General features: G+C 38.0%; 1 protein-coding gene across 1 annotated transcript in view; it reads right to left on the reverse strand.

Annotated features, from left to right (window-relative positions):
- SH3TC1 (SH3 domain and tetratricopeptide repeats 1) overlaps positions 1-4,111 on the reverse strand; it is a 33,280-nt gene extending 29,169 nt beyond the window's left edge. Inside the window, exon 1 of the mRNA XM_026847312.1 lies at positions 3,865-4,111. The gene's annotated coding sequence lies outside the window, so the exon portion shown is untranslated. The remainder of the gene's footprint in view (positions 1-3,864) is intronic.
- Positions 4,112-16,776: the final 12,665 nt, after the last annotated feature.

The raw sequence follows: 16,776 nt of genomic DNA on the forward strand, positions 1-16,776 counted from the left end.
TTTTCAGTACTGTACCAGGATTATATGTAATGCATTGTAATTTTCACACCTAAGAATTAAACACTCTTCTGCATATATTTTATGAATACTGTATCTCCTGTAGATGAAGATGTAAATATTGTGATATTAAGGATAATTCAGTTCAAAAGGTAGCTGTTTAAATTACATTGTTCTATGAATCCAAAACCAGTTGCTATTTTTAGATCAGGATTATCCTTAATCCCAGAAATGAAATTCAGTGTTCAGAATATTAATTTTTCCATCAGCTCCCCTCTATAAGCAGAAATATTATCCTCAACAAAATTTAGAAAAACAAATATACTGTGACTTGAATTCTTAGAATTTCCAGTTGAGTTGAAGAGATATGGATTAACTTCTCATGTCTTCTGCACCAGTGCATGTTGGTAAATGTAGCATATATAAACAGGGTTGAGAACCAAGCTCTAAAGTTTGGTGCTACAAGAGTAAGTAGCATATCTGAACAAATCAAAATGGATATGATCTGTTTAAGAAGATTAAGTCATAGTATCCCAGAGCCTAAACAAATGATAAAAAAAAATCAGAATGAGTGAAAGAAAAAATGGTATGTTCTTATCAGTGTTTCTCTTGGCTCTTGCAAGATACACAGAATGAAAAATCAAATCTCAAAACCATTAACAGTCATGCTCTCCTTTACAGATTCCTTTGCCACCTTTGTTTGCCTTAACTATTAGATGTCAACCCATGTGGCTCTGTATAAGTACTGAGAACAAGATAGTAAATAACTTTCCAGTAGCTAGGCTCCTAGTCTACCTAGGCCCTTTTGAATGTTTATTTAACATCTAAATGTATCCTAGGAGGTACAAGTTTGATCCCAAGTGACAGATTTCATAACTGCACCACATGTCTGTCCTTTTACTATTCACCTGTGACTATCACACAAGTACCACAAGGACCAAAACCATAACACACAAGCAATGCTATAATCACAATAGTTATTATGCTGATGCTTTATCAATTCTTGAACCATCCAGTAAGAATTAAAACAGATTCAGAGGCACCAGACCAGAGAAAAACATTCATCCACTATAAAACAGATTTAGAAATTACTAAGCTTCAGTGCTTGAGTTACTCTCATCATTAGAGATTTTTTGTAAACCTATAATGTTATTTTACCATTATACTTACTAGAAGCTAGCCGTTTGTTGATAGCAACAAATACAAGATGAAGAAATGGATTAAAGATCTAACACTCGCCTTGTAAAGTGTTTGTCTTCTACAACTAGTTCTTACAATCTACATTTACAGGCATTGACAAAGACTTTTCTTTATAATTTAGATATAATTATTTTATCTCATGCTCTTTGAGGCTTGACCAAGAAATTCATATTGGGTGCAGGACATTGGCCATAAAACGTAATGATCTTCCTGTTTTTCCAAACCAGGAGCCAACCTCTATTTAAAAGCCATACAGGCAAGAGGTGGCACTCCCCGCTGATCTGGGGAAGCCTTACTTTAAGGCAGGCACTCACAGTGGGGACGAGCAGTGAGAGAGGAGAGACAGATGCTGAAAGCTCAACCACTCCTTCAGGAGTGTGGCTGGATTCACTGGTATCATCCCTCCCTGTGGCCTGAGCTCCCTGGACACGCTGCCCTACACAGAGCCGTTGATAGCACCTGTCCAGGCTCATGAGGCTCAGAAGGTCAGTCCATCTTCCCCTTGCCTTCTCACAGGATACAGTGGACTGGAAAGGTCTGTATGCAACAGCTGTTGAACATAAGGTGGAAATAAGACACTTTTTTCCTACTGGAAGTTAAATAGAACAATTCTCTTCTCATGCTTTTCTCTGTTACTGCTTCCTTTTCATTGAGTGCTTGTATCTCTGTTTTCAAAACACAGCTAACCAGAAGAAAAAACATAGAGCCTGACATTTTCCATTACCCTAACTATGCAAGTTGAGTGAGTTTGGTGTGCACGTGTGTATCTGTGTCCCCAGCCCCCTGCCTTTTGTTGTTCTGAGCTCTGGATGACAGGAATACTTTGTCTCCCACCAACTCCTTCCCATTTAATGGGGGTTGAAGACGAAAACGAACAACATCCACTGAACAGATTCTGTCTCCCTCTTTAAAGGTGCATTTCTAAGCATGAGAATAGGACCCAGTATAAAAGAATGGGTATTTGAACTAGTTGCCTAAAACCTGCATGCAACACACAACACAGTATTTAGCTTTTATTCATCTTCCCTCTAGGAGGCTCAAGACAATTTACTAACTACTAGTTTCATGTTACCAGTGGTAACTATGATTATTCTAGTTTTACAGAGATGGAAATCAAGACAAAGAGTATTTGTGGTCATATAGGAGTGATACAGAAGTGCTGGAGAAGTAGCCAAAGGTGAATGTAAAGTTGCATTCACCCCAAGAGGATTATTCATACATATGGGAAACTTCCTGGATGGTAGAGGGTTACTGCCATTGCTCCTCTGTGCATCAATTCCTATTTCATCCAGACAATCAAGGGCAGCTCTTCTAAATTTAAAGTCTCTATATTCCCACCACTCCTGCTGTACCTGAGACAACAGAACTCTGGTAGTCCCCAAATTTTTATTCACCTCATGCTGTGTTCCTCCAGGGCTTCAAACCAGGAAAGAGAGCTAGTGAAGCCTGCATGGCCTTTGACTGTGTGCATACCCTTGATCTTCTGCTCTGCTTCATCTCCTGTACATCCCATATGTCATACAATACCTCAGCCTTGCAACTGTACCGCCATAAATTAATCTAGCCCATTTTCCCAAACTGATGCTAGAGTAATTATTTTATTATTCCTTCTCTCTAGTTTCAACTCACTTTTGTTTCACATCTTCTGTATTAGGCTACAAACATCTTACAGCCAAGATCATTATAAACTTTGTTCTCAGAGAGAGTAAATCACAGCTTTGATCTCTGGGTGACATTGTCACAGGCACAAATTAAAAAAAAAGACCAAAAAACCACCATACTATGTACTGTATAGGCAACACAACACTTTTTTCCTCCAGTGCTGCTATGTATTACACAGAAAGTTAAAGCAAATCTGTAATCAGAGTAAACAAACTTAGGAATCTAAGTACTCTCCAAAAATGGAAGAATGACTCCTTTATCACTGAAGTAACTTTAGGTTAATTAGCAATTCTTAGTAAACTATGTTGCAAGCAGTATCATTGTTCACAGTTGGTCTACAAACAAAAAAGTCCTAGCAAGCTTGAAAGATGCAATAAAAATTTTAAAGTTTCAACCCTCTCTTATGATTAATTTCTTCATACCTCAGTAGCACTGAAATATACTTCCCACCCACAATCCAGATCTGAAAGCACTGTAAGTCCAAAATTTCCAAGTTTAGATAGTGAAAATTGTAGACAAAACCTCACAATTTCATAGCTGTTTAAAAATAAGCATAAACTCTAGGGTGATTTAAAAAAAATCAGATCACTGTTAGAAACTATATAAAAAGCATCTGTGCATCTCAACACTTCATTCTGAGTGCTAGATTTGACAGAGTTCGGCCTGTGGCAACTAATGCAGAGAAATAAAGTAAGAGGAATGCTTTTGTTACTGAGCAGCAGCTCATCTCACACAACACTACCTAGAAGAGGGAACACGGAGCAGCACAGGAACTCCTAACGCATTCTTGTAACCATGACAGGTCACATTTACACATATTTTCCAGGCATTTCATTATGGGCACACCAAAGTATCGAACGCTATTGAAATTACCCCTGTTTAACTGCCTGCAATTCTAACATGTTGATAATAAACCTAAAGTCAAATATCAGACGACGAGTACCTAAAATAGCGAAAGAAGGACACGCAGATATAGAGCACGTAGATATAGAGGAGTTGTCCTACCTTTTCCAAGTCAGATTCGCTATAACATGCCAGTAAAGAGCAGACAGATCCGTGCCTTCCTCAGCTCTGCTCAAAACTAACTCCAGCACAGCTCTTCCTGTTTGACCTTCTTATCTTTCCTGTTGATTGCACAGCCTGGCTTGGACATGGCAAGTACAAAAAGTTGTCTATTAACTAATAGTGTTAATTTAAACCTTTTTTTTTTTTTTAAAAAAAAAAAAAAAGACATTCATGAGCATGGAGTTGAGCAACTGAAGTTCATTATGCAAAGCAGAAATGTATCGAGTGTGCTGGAAGGTTCATTCACACACTCCTGCTTTTCAAAGCAATAATTCATGTTGGCATTTTGCATTAGTGGCTTAAAGGCTCGATGGGACACATCCAGGCCATTGTGCTAAGTGAGCATTGTTCACAAAGTAACAAACAGTCCTTCAGATGGACTACTAGGCTTCCCCCCGCCCCCCTTTGCTTTTGATCACAGAATTAGATTTCTTGCTACCATTCCAGCTACAAAAAGCCTGATGAAGAATTGTTTAACAGTGAACTTGCTCTGATATGCTTGGGTTTAAATTGCAGAGTGTAGACTTTCGCAGATCTGTCATACACTATGCAGATATGCAGTGTTAAATCATCGGGTTTGGGAGTTAAGCAAGTCTGTTGTGGAATACATGCAGAGCACATCTTGTGACACATAAGACTTTACCACTGATCCTGATGCTATATCCTAAATGACCCACAAAGCACAGAAAAGAGAAACTGAAAATAATCTATCCTATTTCAAGTCTGATTACTTTTTGTCTTCCACACCTTGAGAAGTTTTTATATTCTCTTCCTCACTAACATACTGAAGATTTCGCATACAGTTAGTTACAGTTACACTACTCTTACACGGAAGCACCAAGTACCCCACATGCCATCCATCGGTGTGGGCTGCATTGCAGCTGGCACCACATGAGAAAACAACAGAGAATGTTTGCCCAAAGACTGTACACCTGTTCTCAGACACCTCTAGTCAGCAACATCCCAATGTTTGAGATATCAGGCCATTGACCAGTTGTTGTGCATGTGTGTGTGTGTGTTGGCAAGGAGGGTGTTGTCCTGAGACACATCAATCAATTGGAGAGAGCCTGTGGGACTGGGCAGCACCTGGAGAATATGGTTTGAGGTGATGGGTTGTCCCATGCGATACTGCTACAGCCCTCCTACAGCCTCCATCATGGGGAATAGGAAAAAAAATGACCCTTTAGGTGCCTTAAAGACCTTAGTTATGACTCCTGCTAATCTGTCTTAAGGAACATGCACTAAAAATGGTTTTAGACTTTATAAGCTAGGTATTAATTACAAATCATAACCTTATTTACCTTACTTCATCCCGTCACACCATGTTAACATGAATTATAAATGCTACTTCATACTGATCGGCCAATCTGTTCCTGCAGTATGCTTGGGAGCTCTCCATCTTTCTAGAAATTATGAAGTTGGAAGGTATTCAAGTAATTGTATAAATCACAACTAACAAATCATCCCACAGGGCTCTCCTCCCACTAGATTAAATTTGATATCGTACTATAATGCAGCACACAAAGCATACAACTTCAGCTTTAACTAATTTATGTAGTAGCTATGCCAACAGCATGAAATACCCCATTTCTGTCACCATTTTACTGACTAATTCTAGATGACTTTCAGAAAAGTCTAAATCTTTTAATCACATCTATTTTATTTGTATATTTAAGGATAATATTTGGTTACATTTTATAGCTTCAGTCCTTCACCGGTATTCCTAGAACCTGTTCTTTTATGTGTACCCAAGATAGTTTTACAAAAAAAAACAAATTAAAAAAAATCATCTAATCCTGTATTTTTCCTGATGAATACCAATCTTCCATCTTCTATTTCCATGGCTCAATCACTGTAGAATCTACCACTGATTAGTGTGTCCCTAAAATCTTAAAAAATACAACCCATTTTAATTTTAGAGAAATTAAGTTAGGAAAGATGCAACTCACTTGAGGAGACAAGTAACAAAATAGCAAGAACTGAATTCCAGATGCCTTAACCCCCTTTTCAATACCTGCTTAGAATCATAGATTGGGTTGGAAGGGACTTTTAAAGATCATCTAGTCCAACCTCCCCTGCAATGAGAAGGGACATCTTCAACTAGATCAGGAACCTTCAGTTTCCTCCACGATCTTACTCCAAAGAGTATTTTATCATGCCATTCACAGCACTTCAATTCTTGGGGGTGTCTATTGACAGGCAGTTTAAGTGGAAATCAGAAAAACAAATTTTTCAACTGCAGGGTAATGGTGTCAAAAGTTGACCCCGGACTTCCTGTTGTCTTATTAACAGGGTACCAATCTGTATTACAGAAACAGAAGTGAATAATCTAATTGAAGATCTTAACAGCTGCTCTCATGAAATAACTCCAGAGACCAATATATTGTGGCAAACAGGGAAAACACAAAGGCAGCACAGAGCGATTTCCGTATTAGTAATCATATCCTTTACATTACATTTTAATCACGAGAAATGGTGCTACCTGTTCAGATTTCCTTATGTTAAAAAATAGGCTTAAGAATACTTCTTTAACTATTAAAACTACATGAGGGCTTGATGGCCCTGTTTGTTTGTCCCCAATCTTTTCAGGATTATTAAAAGAAGCTGCCAGGAGGCAGAGGACGTTGTGTGTTAAAACAAGACACTTCCTCTAATTGTCTCTCTCTGGCGTTGCTTTTCATCATCCTGTTTGTCTGCCCTTCTGCAGCTGCAGTTTGTCTGACCACTTCACTACAGCAGCTCGTGTTAGGAAAAACAACGCATTTTAGTAGTAAGGCCAAGTTATACCTTCCAATATAACTATTATTCCATCACAGTTGGGGACATAACTATGAAAGAACAGTCTGCTGCCAAAGGGGCTAACTAACATGTAATTACACTGAAATGTAACTCAGTTGACTATTTACTGATAGCTGTTAGTAAAAACCAGATTTATGCTTTACTAAATTCCTGTCTGGTCTCTTTCAAGTCCACTAAAAGTTAAAAAAATTATTTCCCCTTGCTGAACCCTGTCATAAAAAGATCCTCTTTCTCCTTAATGTTTTGCTTGAATTAGCATTCTTTTCTATTTACAACTGGCATGAAGAACTTGAAATCACACAAGATACTGCCCTCTTGGCTACATTAGTCTCTATTGGTTCCTATTTCATCCAGTGATTGAGGTATTGTTCACTTTAAAAAAAAAGTCATGTAATGCAATCTGAACTGCAAAGTTCACAGGAATATCAGTGGAGCCCCTAGATGTGAAATCTATTGAGCCTGAGTTGTGAGTTTACACTATCAACCTTTTACTTAGCAAACTTATCCTAATAATTACATTAATTTTAGCAGGATTAGCAGTATGGATGGATATTAGTTGTGATCATGCTCACACTATGGTTACACAAAACTTCCAAAGAAATAGGCTTAGCCATATATTTCCTTTTGATTAGTATGTTATCTCTTTAAAGTAACTGCATATAGAGTTAGCTAAAGAGTTAAAGTGTTTTCTCATGGAGTCCTGTCATCTTTTTGTCTGCCCAGTTGGAATCCAGATAGCTTTACTTCCCCCAGGTCTTGAAAAAAACACCACCCCAGCTCCACAGTCTGGTTCAGAAAGGAAAAACAGAAAACATGAAAAGAAAAATATACCGCCATCCATCTGTACGGAAATGCTGTCGCCTTGTAGTCTGCAGGAAAATGCTGAGTCAAAACATCCAGCTGTTACACTGCTTAAACAGTTCCTAAACTATTTAGCCAGCTCACTAAATAATAGCCAAGTTTACTTACAATTACCAAATGTTAATAATAGATGTTACTGAGCTTGTTATTCCTCTGCACAAGCCATAACATGGTGCACACCTGACAAAGCTTCCTCTTAAGTTTAGCAGCTCCCAAGAGCCACCTGAGGACATTTTTGGCTATGGACTAAAAAACCCAACACACTCCTACCAAGGAAACGTTTTGGGCTCATATCCAAATCGCAGAAAGAAAGAAGTTTGTGACAGGATTCCCTGTTCTGGCTCAGCCATGACATGGACCATAGACCTCTATGTATTAAAGACAAACCACTAAAACATAATAGAAAATTATAATTAGCACTTACCACTTCAAAAATTAATTGTATCCTTCCTTTACTCTCTGGGTTACCAAGATTTATCTTCTGCCCCACAGGGATAACAACCTGCCCTGACTATGCACAAACTTTTGAGTCACCCGTGGCACAGAAAGCTTTTACTTCTCTATGACCCCAAACCAAAAACATTCCAAGAGCTTGTATTCACAAACTCCAGTAATATGGGATGAGCTTTCTCTATTTTTATTTTAATCTTAAAAGTGAAATTGATTTCCTTATAGCTTCACTTATCTACAGTGAGTAACAACCCACCCAGGAAACAAGGCCTCTAAAACATCTGACAAAGCCTTAAAAATTTAGGCAATACACATTGATATGGAGTCAACTATGCTATTGTACAAGCCTCCAGCAATTCAATTCAATTTATACTTAAACTCCCACAGAACACCTGCTTTTTCTCAAAAAAAAAAAAAAAAAAAATTACCCTCCACAGCCTAAAAACTCACCTTTTAGAGCATTGCAGGTGATTTAAAGGAAAATGGGTACTTCCTTTTATAATCAGGTGAATTGATTTTTCATTAAAGGTTAATTTTTTCCATCTGCTTGAAGTTTGCAGGTAGAAATCAAATTTTATTCTTAAGGATAGATTTATAACCTTCTGATAGAGAGCTAGGAAATGCTTACATAGTGATATATTGATTTGATATTATTTATTTAGTTATTTGCGTGAATTTAGTAACTCTTTTTCTTCTGAGAAATCTTTTGTTTATCTTGTTAGGCAGTCAGAAAAAGACACTAATAATTTTTGTTTTCCTGAGTGAGATTTCTCCCACAGTTTTCTTGCTATTTTTTAAAGCAGAGAAAACTATGTCAGTATATCTGAAACTCTTTATTGTGAGGACTGGAGTAGAAAGGCATGGCTGCATGGTTTTGAAAAAGGAGGAGAGGAGTAGCAGCAATGAATATTTAGCTCTGCTTCAATTCCTTCTCCCTTCTTAGAATTTGCATAAATATATACTATTTGCAGAATATTTTTATATTGCTATATACATATTATCACTTTTTTTTTTTTTTTTATTTTTTTTTTTTTTAGCTAGGGTGTAAAGCACTTCTGGGATGGATAAGCAGACTTTCAACAGAAAAGCACTTACAATCCTTAGCTGTACACTGAAACAATTTGCAGTACTGAAATTTTTACCCATCTTGGTGATTCTGCTTAGTGCTAGAAAATGCAGGGTGAGGACACTTTATTTTTTGGAGCTTGAATATACATGGAATACAGATATCTCCTGAGCTAGTTTTGGTATTGAAGAAGTAAATTTTGACTTATTTAGACATCCAAAGTGGAGGAAAGATATTTCAATATGGATTCAGTGGCAAGAAAGGCTCACTTTTGCCTCTGCTGATTCTCTGTGGAAGAACATGCCTGAAGGAATATCAGGAGGACCCAAAATGATAGATAGCTACCAGGCTGGAAACAATCATAGAACTGCAATTTATAATCCTCTAATCTCTGTGCTGTTTATGAGATGCAACACAGTTTAGTGTTGGTAGCTTCTATCTAAAATGGAATGCATATTGGTGGTAGATCTGACATGTGACGGTTTCCCCTTTGATCAAGGTAGCCCCAGATACTATCTTCTTATTGTTCGGGATTAACATCTCCAGACAGCAAAATGTCTACAGTACATAAGATCCTATACTGTTAATTTTGACTTCAACAAATAACTCTAAATGTCTGCATAAAACTAGTATAATAATGGGATTTTTCCCAATTACTGCTGCCCTCTAGTTGAGACCTGAAGAAGGGCTCACGTGTGCAAAATGGAGTCCCATTTTTTGCAGTTTTATCTGTAGATCTAAATTACAGCTTCTAGTAATATTTTTTCTCTTATATGTATCTTATTATACCACTTGTCCAGAGACATCACAAGTATATAAAAAGATGGTAATAAACATAAAAAGCACAACACTTCCTGTTTCTTATGTATCCAGCCTTGGCATGCTTGAGGCAGTATTTCTTGGAAGAAGAATAAAATCTTTATAAGGTATAGTGCAATCAACAGTCTGGATAAATATGAGGAAATATTTTCTATTTAATATAGAAGATCTGAGGCACGGTGGAGCTTTGTCAATATGGATCCAAAAATCATCAATACTCTAGATGCTTCCAGTCTAAATTTCAGCCTTCCAACTGTCTTACAATTTCATTTATGACTTTTGATTCAATGAAATATACTTTCACTTGCCATCACAGACAACAATGATGTGAATGTGTAAATGTGTGGGTGTATGCTATAAAAAGATTCTTAGTAAGTTTAAGGGTATACAGCTAAAACCAGAAGTTATAATAAGCATTAACATATTCTGGGCTCAGTCCATTAAATGCACCGTATGCATCATGTCCATTCATTATATTCAGTAATATTTGTTCCACTTTTTCCCGTGTTTGGGAAAAAAAAAGATCATGTTTCCATTCCTTCTTATTTTCTAGATGACATCTGTGCATACGTTATCCACAAACCTCACATAAATCCTTCCAGTTATCTTTCAGGTAGGCTTGGCCCAGGCCATTAAATATGGACTGGGACCGTCACCTTGCATTAAGCCTGGCAAGCAATACTGATTGTACAGGGCAGCTTTGGTGCAGCTGAGGACACAGCCAGCAGTGTTCAGTCACAGCTGCATTTTTCTGGAACTGATGTCCCTAGGTATGTTCCCGGGCAGAGAGTGACAAAAGCTTCTGTAAACTGTCATGCATCTTACCTGGCAAAGCCTCACTTACAGATGGTGCTATGTGAGAATTTTATCACCCAGGAAGGGTCTAAATCACGCTAGCATGATGCTATGGTTTTGGTTTTTTAGGGTTTTTTATATATATAAGAACAGTGATAAGATGCAATGTAGGACAAGCAACAGGAAATCAGCATACATCAGCCTATACTGCAAAACAGAGTTAAATTGACTCAGGGCCAATGGATTGTAATATCATCTACCTCGAGCGAGAAGATATAGCTTCACATAAAGAGTAGTTTTCCAAGGACTCACATTTGCAAGAGATCACAATATGCTTAATAAGCATTAACCTCTCTGCAACAGGCACAAAAGGGACAGTATTGCACTTCTCACTTGTTTACTACAGAAAGCACAACATTATTTACATGTTTACAGTCAAGAGCACTGATATCCCTGGTTACACAGACTATGTAACATTGCACTGAAATCCTTGCAAGCTTCATCTGCCGTTCTCAAATTAAAATTAAAATGTTGCCAATGTTTTTGCAAGTGTAGTGACTTTTCTATTATTCATGCTATGTCTTGGCTCTTCCCCAAACAATCCTTTGCATTTGTATTTCTGCACATTTCATTGCTGTAACCTGGGTGGTTTTCATTCTTGTGTATAAATTATATAGTGATGCTAATCATTACCTGCTAGACTTCCTGTCACATGCAGCAGTCTGTGATATTAAAATTTATTTGTTCTGACCAACTTTCCAAAAGCTGACTGCTGACATGAGAGAACAGTCCTTGATTGTCTCACTGTAACAAAGATTTCTTTCATCCTCAGCCATTGTCCCCTTTGATGTTATTTCATTCTTTCTGTTTTCAAAGTTTGCCTGGGAGTTTTATTTGACCTACTGATCATAATGCATTTACTTTTGTAATGGGTAATTGATGTCTAAGTTATAACTGCTGATCTAATATTTATATTCTGCCCACGGTGTGAGAGGAGCTTTGCATAAAAGTTGTTACAGACAGCTTGGTAGTGCAATGCAGACATCTCAATATAGTGCTACGTTATTATTTCATTACAGCTGCTTCACGCTAATTCATTATTTATAAACACGTGTACTTTTGGCTCAGTGAATAGTTGGCAATTTATTTCCATACCCAGAATCTCATTTTAAGATCCCAGCCTGTTACTCTTCTGAAACTTCAGACTTCATTTATATTTTATTTACTATCAATACAGCAAACACAGTAAGGTGGTGGAGAGGTGACTACTGTCACAGGCACAAACAGGGTACAAACACGTGTGGCCTATTTTGGCAACTGTCCCAGAAACAGTAATTCCCTGATATAGTAGCTTTAATGTCAAAAAAGTCATAACTTAGATTTGTGATTAGACATAAAATTAGACTAGTTCAGGTCTAGTTACAGGACTGTAATCCAGGCAAATTAGTCCAGCCCCGAATTCCTGAGAGATGTTATGACAAAAAAAAAAAAAAAAAAAGTTTTTAACACACAGCTGTTAAGGGAGGTTTCTTCACACAAAAGAAAATCAGTAAAAAGCAAAAAAGGGTTTCTTTGTCTTCTGTGATAGAAAACAATTGCTATTTTTGAAGTAATAGGAAAATTACACATTTCTGGAAATTTACAAAACACATTTGAGGCATAATTTGTCATTTAAAACATAAGCACTTCAAAATAAATTACTATAAATTGTAAGATTTTTTTTTTTGTTTTCCAGAGGATATAACAGTTGTCAAAAGACAGCAGCTTGGAGTGAATATGAGGCTAATAATTAAATTTCAGGTTAAAAAGTAAAGAAATACTGAAGTTTCTTAGGAGCTTAAGCTCAGTTTTCAGGACTACTAATAGAATTTAAAGGCATGAAATACAGAGATGCACTGTAGGATTTACAAAATGGTATCTAATTTATGTGGGGTTTTTCTGATTTTTTTTTTAACGAGATAGCCATTTAGGACATTTTTAGAAGTGTAGTAGTATAGTATAGCTGGCACAAACTGACTAATTGATCTTTTAAGTTTCACTCCAAGTTGCTCTTTGACCTGAATATTTTCTGATACTATGTCAGCTTTGAACACAAAGCCAAGGGCCAGCTGCGTCAGATTAAAAATCTACTTGAATCTGTGGTCTTCTATATTCTGGATTAGCATGTAAATCACTTCTGGCAACTGGCTGGATTATGTTTTTTTCACAAGTATATTTTTTGCTGAAGAGAGCAAGGTTCTGTTTCATTCCCACTGCAGAAGTTCTAGTTCCTCTCCATCTTGCTGGACCCTCCATTATTGAGATACAGGGACAATGACCTAAAAAGCTTTGCAGACAAACAACCAAATAAAAGTAATAATTATACTGTGCTGGAAGCCCATGGCCTTCACATTGTTGGGAACTTCAGAAATATTAGAAACAATCCTTTTCGCTTGCTGCAACTGGACTTTTTCAAGACAAACACTAAATAAAAATATTGTATGACAACTTTGCTGTGAAATGGAATTTTAAAATACTGGTATTATTAATTTATTAATATTATCCCAATTGGACTCCCTGAATTTTGAAGGTAATAAAAGGAAAAAATAATAAGAAAGGAAAATTTTTTTTTATGTGGTTAACTTTATTTAAATATACAGGGAAAAATATCAAACAACTTTCAGGCTGCTTGAGCTATACCAGCTTCTTCAAGAATGTATATTTGGCAAGTCCATAAATCTGCAGTATACTTAGCATATAGAAGCACACAGTCAAGTGTAATGCTAATATCTATTAATGAATATACACTATATTGATTGTTCTGTTTTGGTTTACATTTAAAGTGCTCGCTCTTTTTTCCTTTACATGAAACCCTATTCACTTATTTGTCGAGGGAAGATACATGAAGATATATTCCCTTACTTGATGACAATGCATTTCTGATAACGGGGATGGACAGGAATTCAGTAGATAGTGATGATTTGTTTTTTCCAATATAGCTAATGTAATAGAGCAAGATGTGTGAATGTACTAAAGAAACACATACAGTTTAAATACACAGGGACAGTAAAATGCATTATAAGTCCTTCCATAACACTGTCTAAATAACATTAGTGAAGAAATACTGGAAAAAACTTGTATGCTAAAAAGTAAAGTTTTTTGCTTTGCATAGAGTTTTCTAAGCTCTTCCAAAGAATAATTCTCGTAAGAGAATTCTCTTAAGAGAATTCAGGATGACATTAAGGGTGTGGAGGAAGAAGCAGGATCATCAGGATTACCTAGTGCCAGTTCAGTTTCCAGTAATGACAGAAGTGTTGCAAAGCACTGACAGTTTAGAGGCTGACTTTTGAGCCTTCTTTGCAGTGGTTGGACAAGCTGATTGCTTTTAAAAATGAAAATCAAGAGATGATTGTCTACTAGCCTGAGGTTTGGATTGGTAACATGAGACTGATTCTTGCACTGCCCCAATGAGTGTATCTGCCCATTCTCAGGATGGGTCATTGTCCTGTTTCATCTGTTGAGACTGGATGCTTGGTTTAAATTGTTTAGTGTAAACCTTCTTGCCAACTTTTTCTGGATGGTTTCACTTTGACTGTGAAGCCCACAATTTTGCTATCAACTCTTTCAAAGCCAATTTCTTCAGCAAAAGAGACAATGTCTCTCTGAAGAGCAAGGATAACACAAAATCCAACAGAATGCAGAAGACACGCTGGCAACTGTTTTTGCCATAGACCACTAATACACTGAATTGTAACCTTTACCCAAGCAATGCTAGTGTTATCTTCTGGAGATATTAAACTATGTCCAGAAGTCATTCAGGCAGGGCTTTTCCTTACCTATAGTCTCCTGGATAAGCATGGAGAAGATCTGTTTTAGACAGTGGTGGTTAGTTCCTGGTTTATTGGTTGGAGTAATGGGGTCTTACAAGTGGCAGAACATGACTATTTTCATTGGGTCATGGGGTCTCCTAATTAAGCTTGTGGCAGGGACATTGTCTTAAACAAGGAGAATTTTGAAGTTCATGACCTGTTTCTCACAGTGTTCCCTGAAGTCTGGCATGATGTAGGCACTTTGAGCATTTGCGTAGTAACCTGCGCCTTTCAGTTGTTTCTATGACTGGTAGAGACAACTTCCAAAAGCCTCTTGTGGCCCTGGGGTTCTCACTGCAATGAATAAACAAAGGCTTTAGCATTCAGTCTTCTGCACTGTTGCCCAACAGAAAGGTCAAACTATTTTTTAGCAGGCAGTTTCCTCTTCATTACATCCAATATGGATTGCACACTCACCCCCTTCAATGCAACGTTATGTCTAATTCAGCCTTTAAAGCAACACTTCTGCATAGCTGCAGGCTTACTAGTATCACTCAGAAATTGCCTTGAACTCATGATGGTTATTATATGCAAAGATAGTTCATTATTAAAATCACAAATTGCAGTGATGCTGGAAGCCAGATCTCATTGGCATCAATGCAGAACAGACAAGACAGATGCTGCTGTAGAGCTACAACTGAGATGCTCAACACATTTCTCCTAGTGCAATACATAACGTACACATACACATGGGTATTCATGCATCATCTGCACCTTAAAGAAGGTCTACAGGCCAACTGCAACTCAGCTGGCTGGAAAATGGGTGGTAGAAGATTGCAGGATGGAAAACAGGTAATAAAAGCGCTTAGCAAAACGTGATGTTAAACAATCAAGGATGCAGCTCCAAAACAAATGACAGAAAGTGACAGATAGCAGTGTGGTACTGAAGTTACAAGTCACCAGTTTTAAGGAATGACTAAGTACAGTAGGAGTGAAGGGTGGAGTCTGGTAGAGCATTATAAATTCATGAGTAACACAAAGTGAATAAGGAATGATGTGTTTGCTATCTCTTCTACTACAAGAATGAGTGGGCATCAAATAAAGATAGCAAATAGCAGGACTGAAACAAAGCAGATCGTTCTTTGAACCGCACATATTTCAGCTTGCACAGGATGCTGTAGTTGCTTGCAGCATACATGGGTCCAAACAACCAGACAAGATAATGCAAGAAAATCCATGGAAGGTTCTTCAATAGGAAGAACACACATCTGGCTGAAGAAGCCCCCTCAGCAGATATCCACTGATGGTGACTGTCAGAAATGGGAAACTGGGTTGGATTGTCTGATCCTGCATGGCTGCTCTGAGTGCAGGTCCACATTCTTCCCAATGGTCGTGATTATCTCCAGGGGTTCTCAGTTCACATCAGTCGAGCGACTTGAGAGCCATCCTGTGCTGCTACACAGAATCACAGAATCCTCTAGGTTGGAAAAGACCTTGAAGATCATCCATTAACCTAACATTGACAGTTCCACGCTGACTTACACAAAGCCGAGAATTACCATTCAGATCATGACATGTCAACACTGCTACAGAGCTCATTTCACTTCAAACACTGGTGTAGGATGGGAAAGTTGTTTGGTTTTTATGGTTACAACTGAATTACTTAAATTTTAACTTTTAGATAACTGTTGGTGGAAAAAGAGCATAATGAGCACACTGCTATAAATGCAAGGCGAGGTTTCACACCCCCGTTTCCTCATGCTGTCACTGTAACTCCAACCCAGCCTGAACTCAGCATCAGCAAAGCTGTGCCATACAACACCCTTATGTAACCATGGCTGGCTCCTTCTGCGTTTGTTGAAACAGGGGTGTTCTCTTTTAGAAAACATTATTTCTTCCAGAACTACAGTAGATTTTCGTATTGATCGAATAATAAATAAGCCGAATTTAATAAAACATTGCGTGTCCTTATACTTTCAAATAGGAAGGCTCGTGGAGGGTTCACCTCCAGAAAGCTCTACCTTCCCCTCCTAAAGAGCCAGGCTTGCTGCCAAACATCCGTGCGGGGCAGCGCTGCCCGGGGTCCAGGCTGAGCGCGGGAGGAAGGCACGCACCCTCCTCGCCATTCCCTGGGCGCGCCGGAGCACCTGTGCACCCATCTGCTTTGCCCGGGCATCAGAGCACCCCAGCGCGGGCAGGGGGAGCCGGCTGGGAACTGTTAACCTAAAAACCCCGGGCAAACAGAAAATACGCGTCTGTGTACGTATCTCGGGG

Source organism: Athene cunicularia, assembly GCF_003259725.1.
Source record: "Athene cunicularia isolate RWA chromosome 4 unlocalized genomic scaffold, athCun1 chr4_part1, whole genome shotgun sequence".
Lineage (NCBI taxonomy): Eukaryota > Metazoa > Chordata > Aves > Strigiformes > Strigidae > Athene > Athene cunicularia.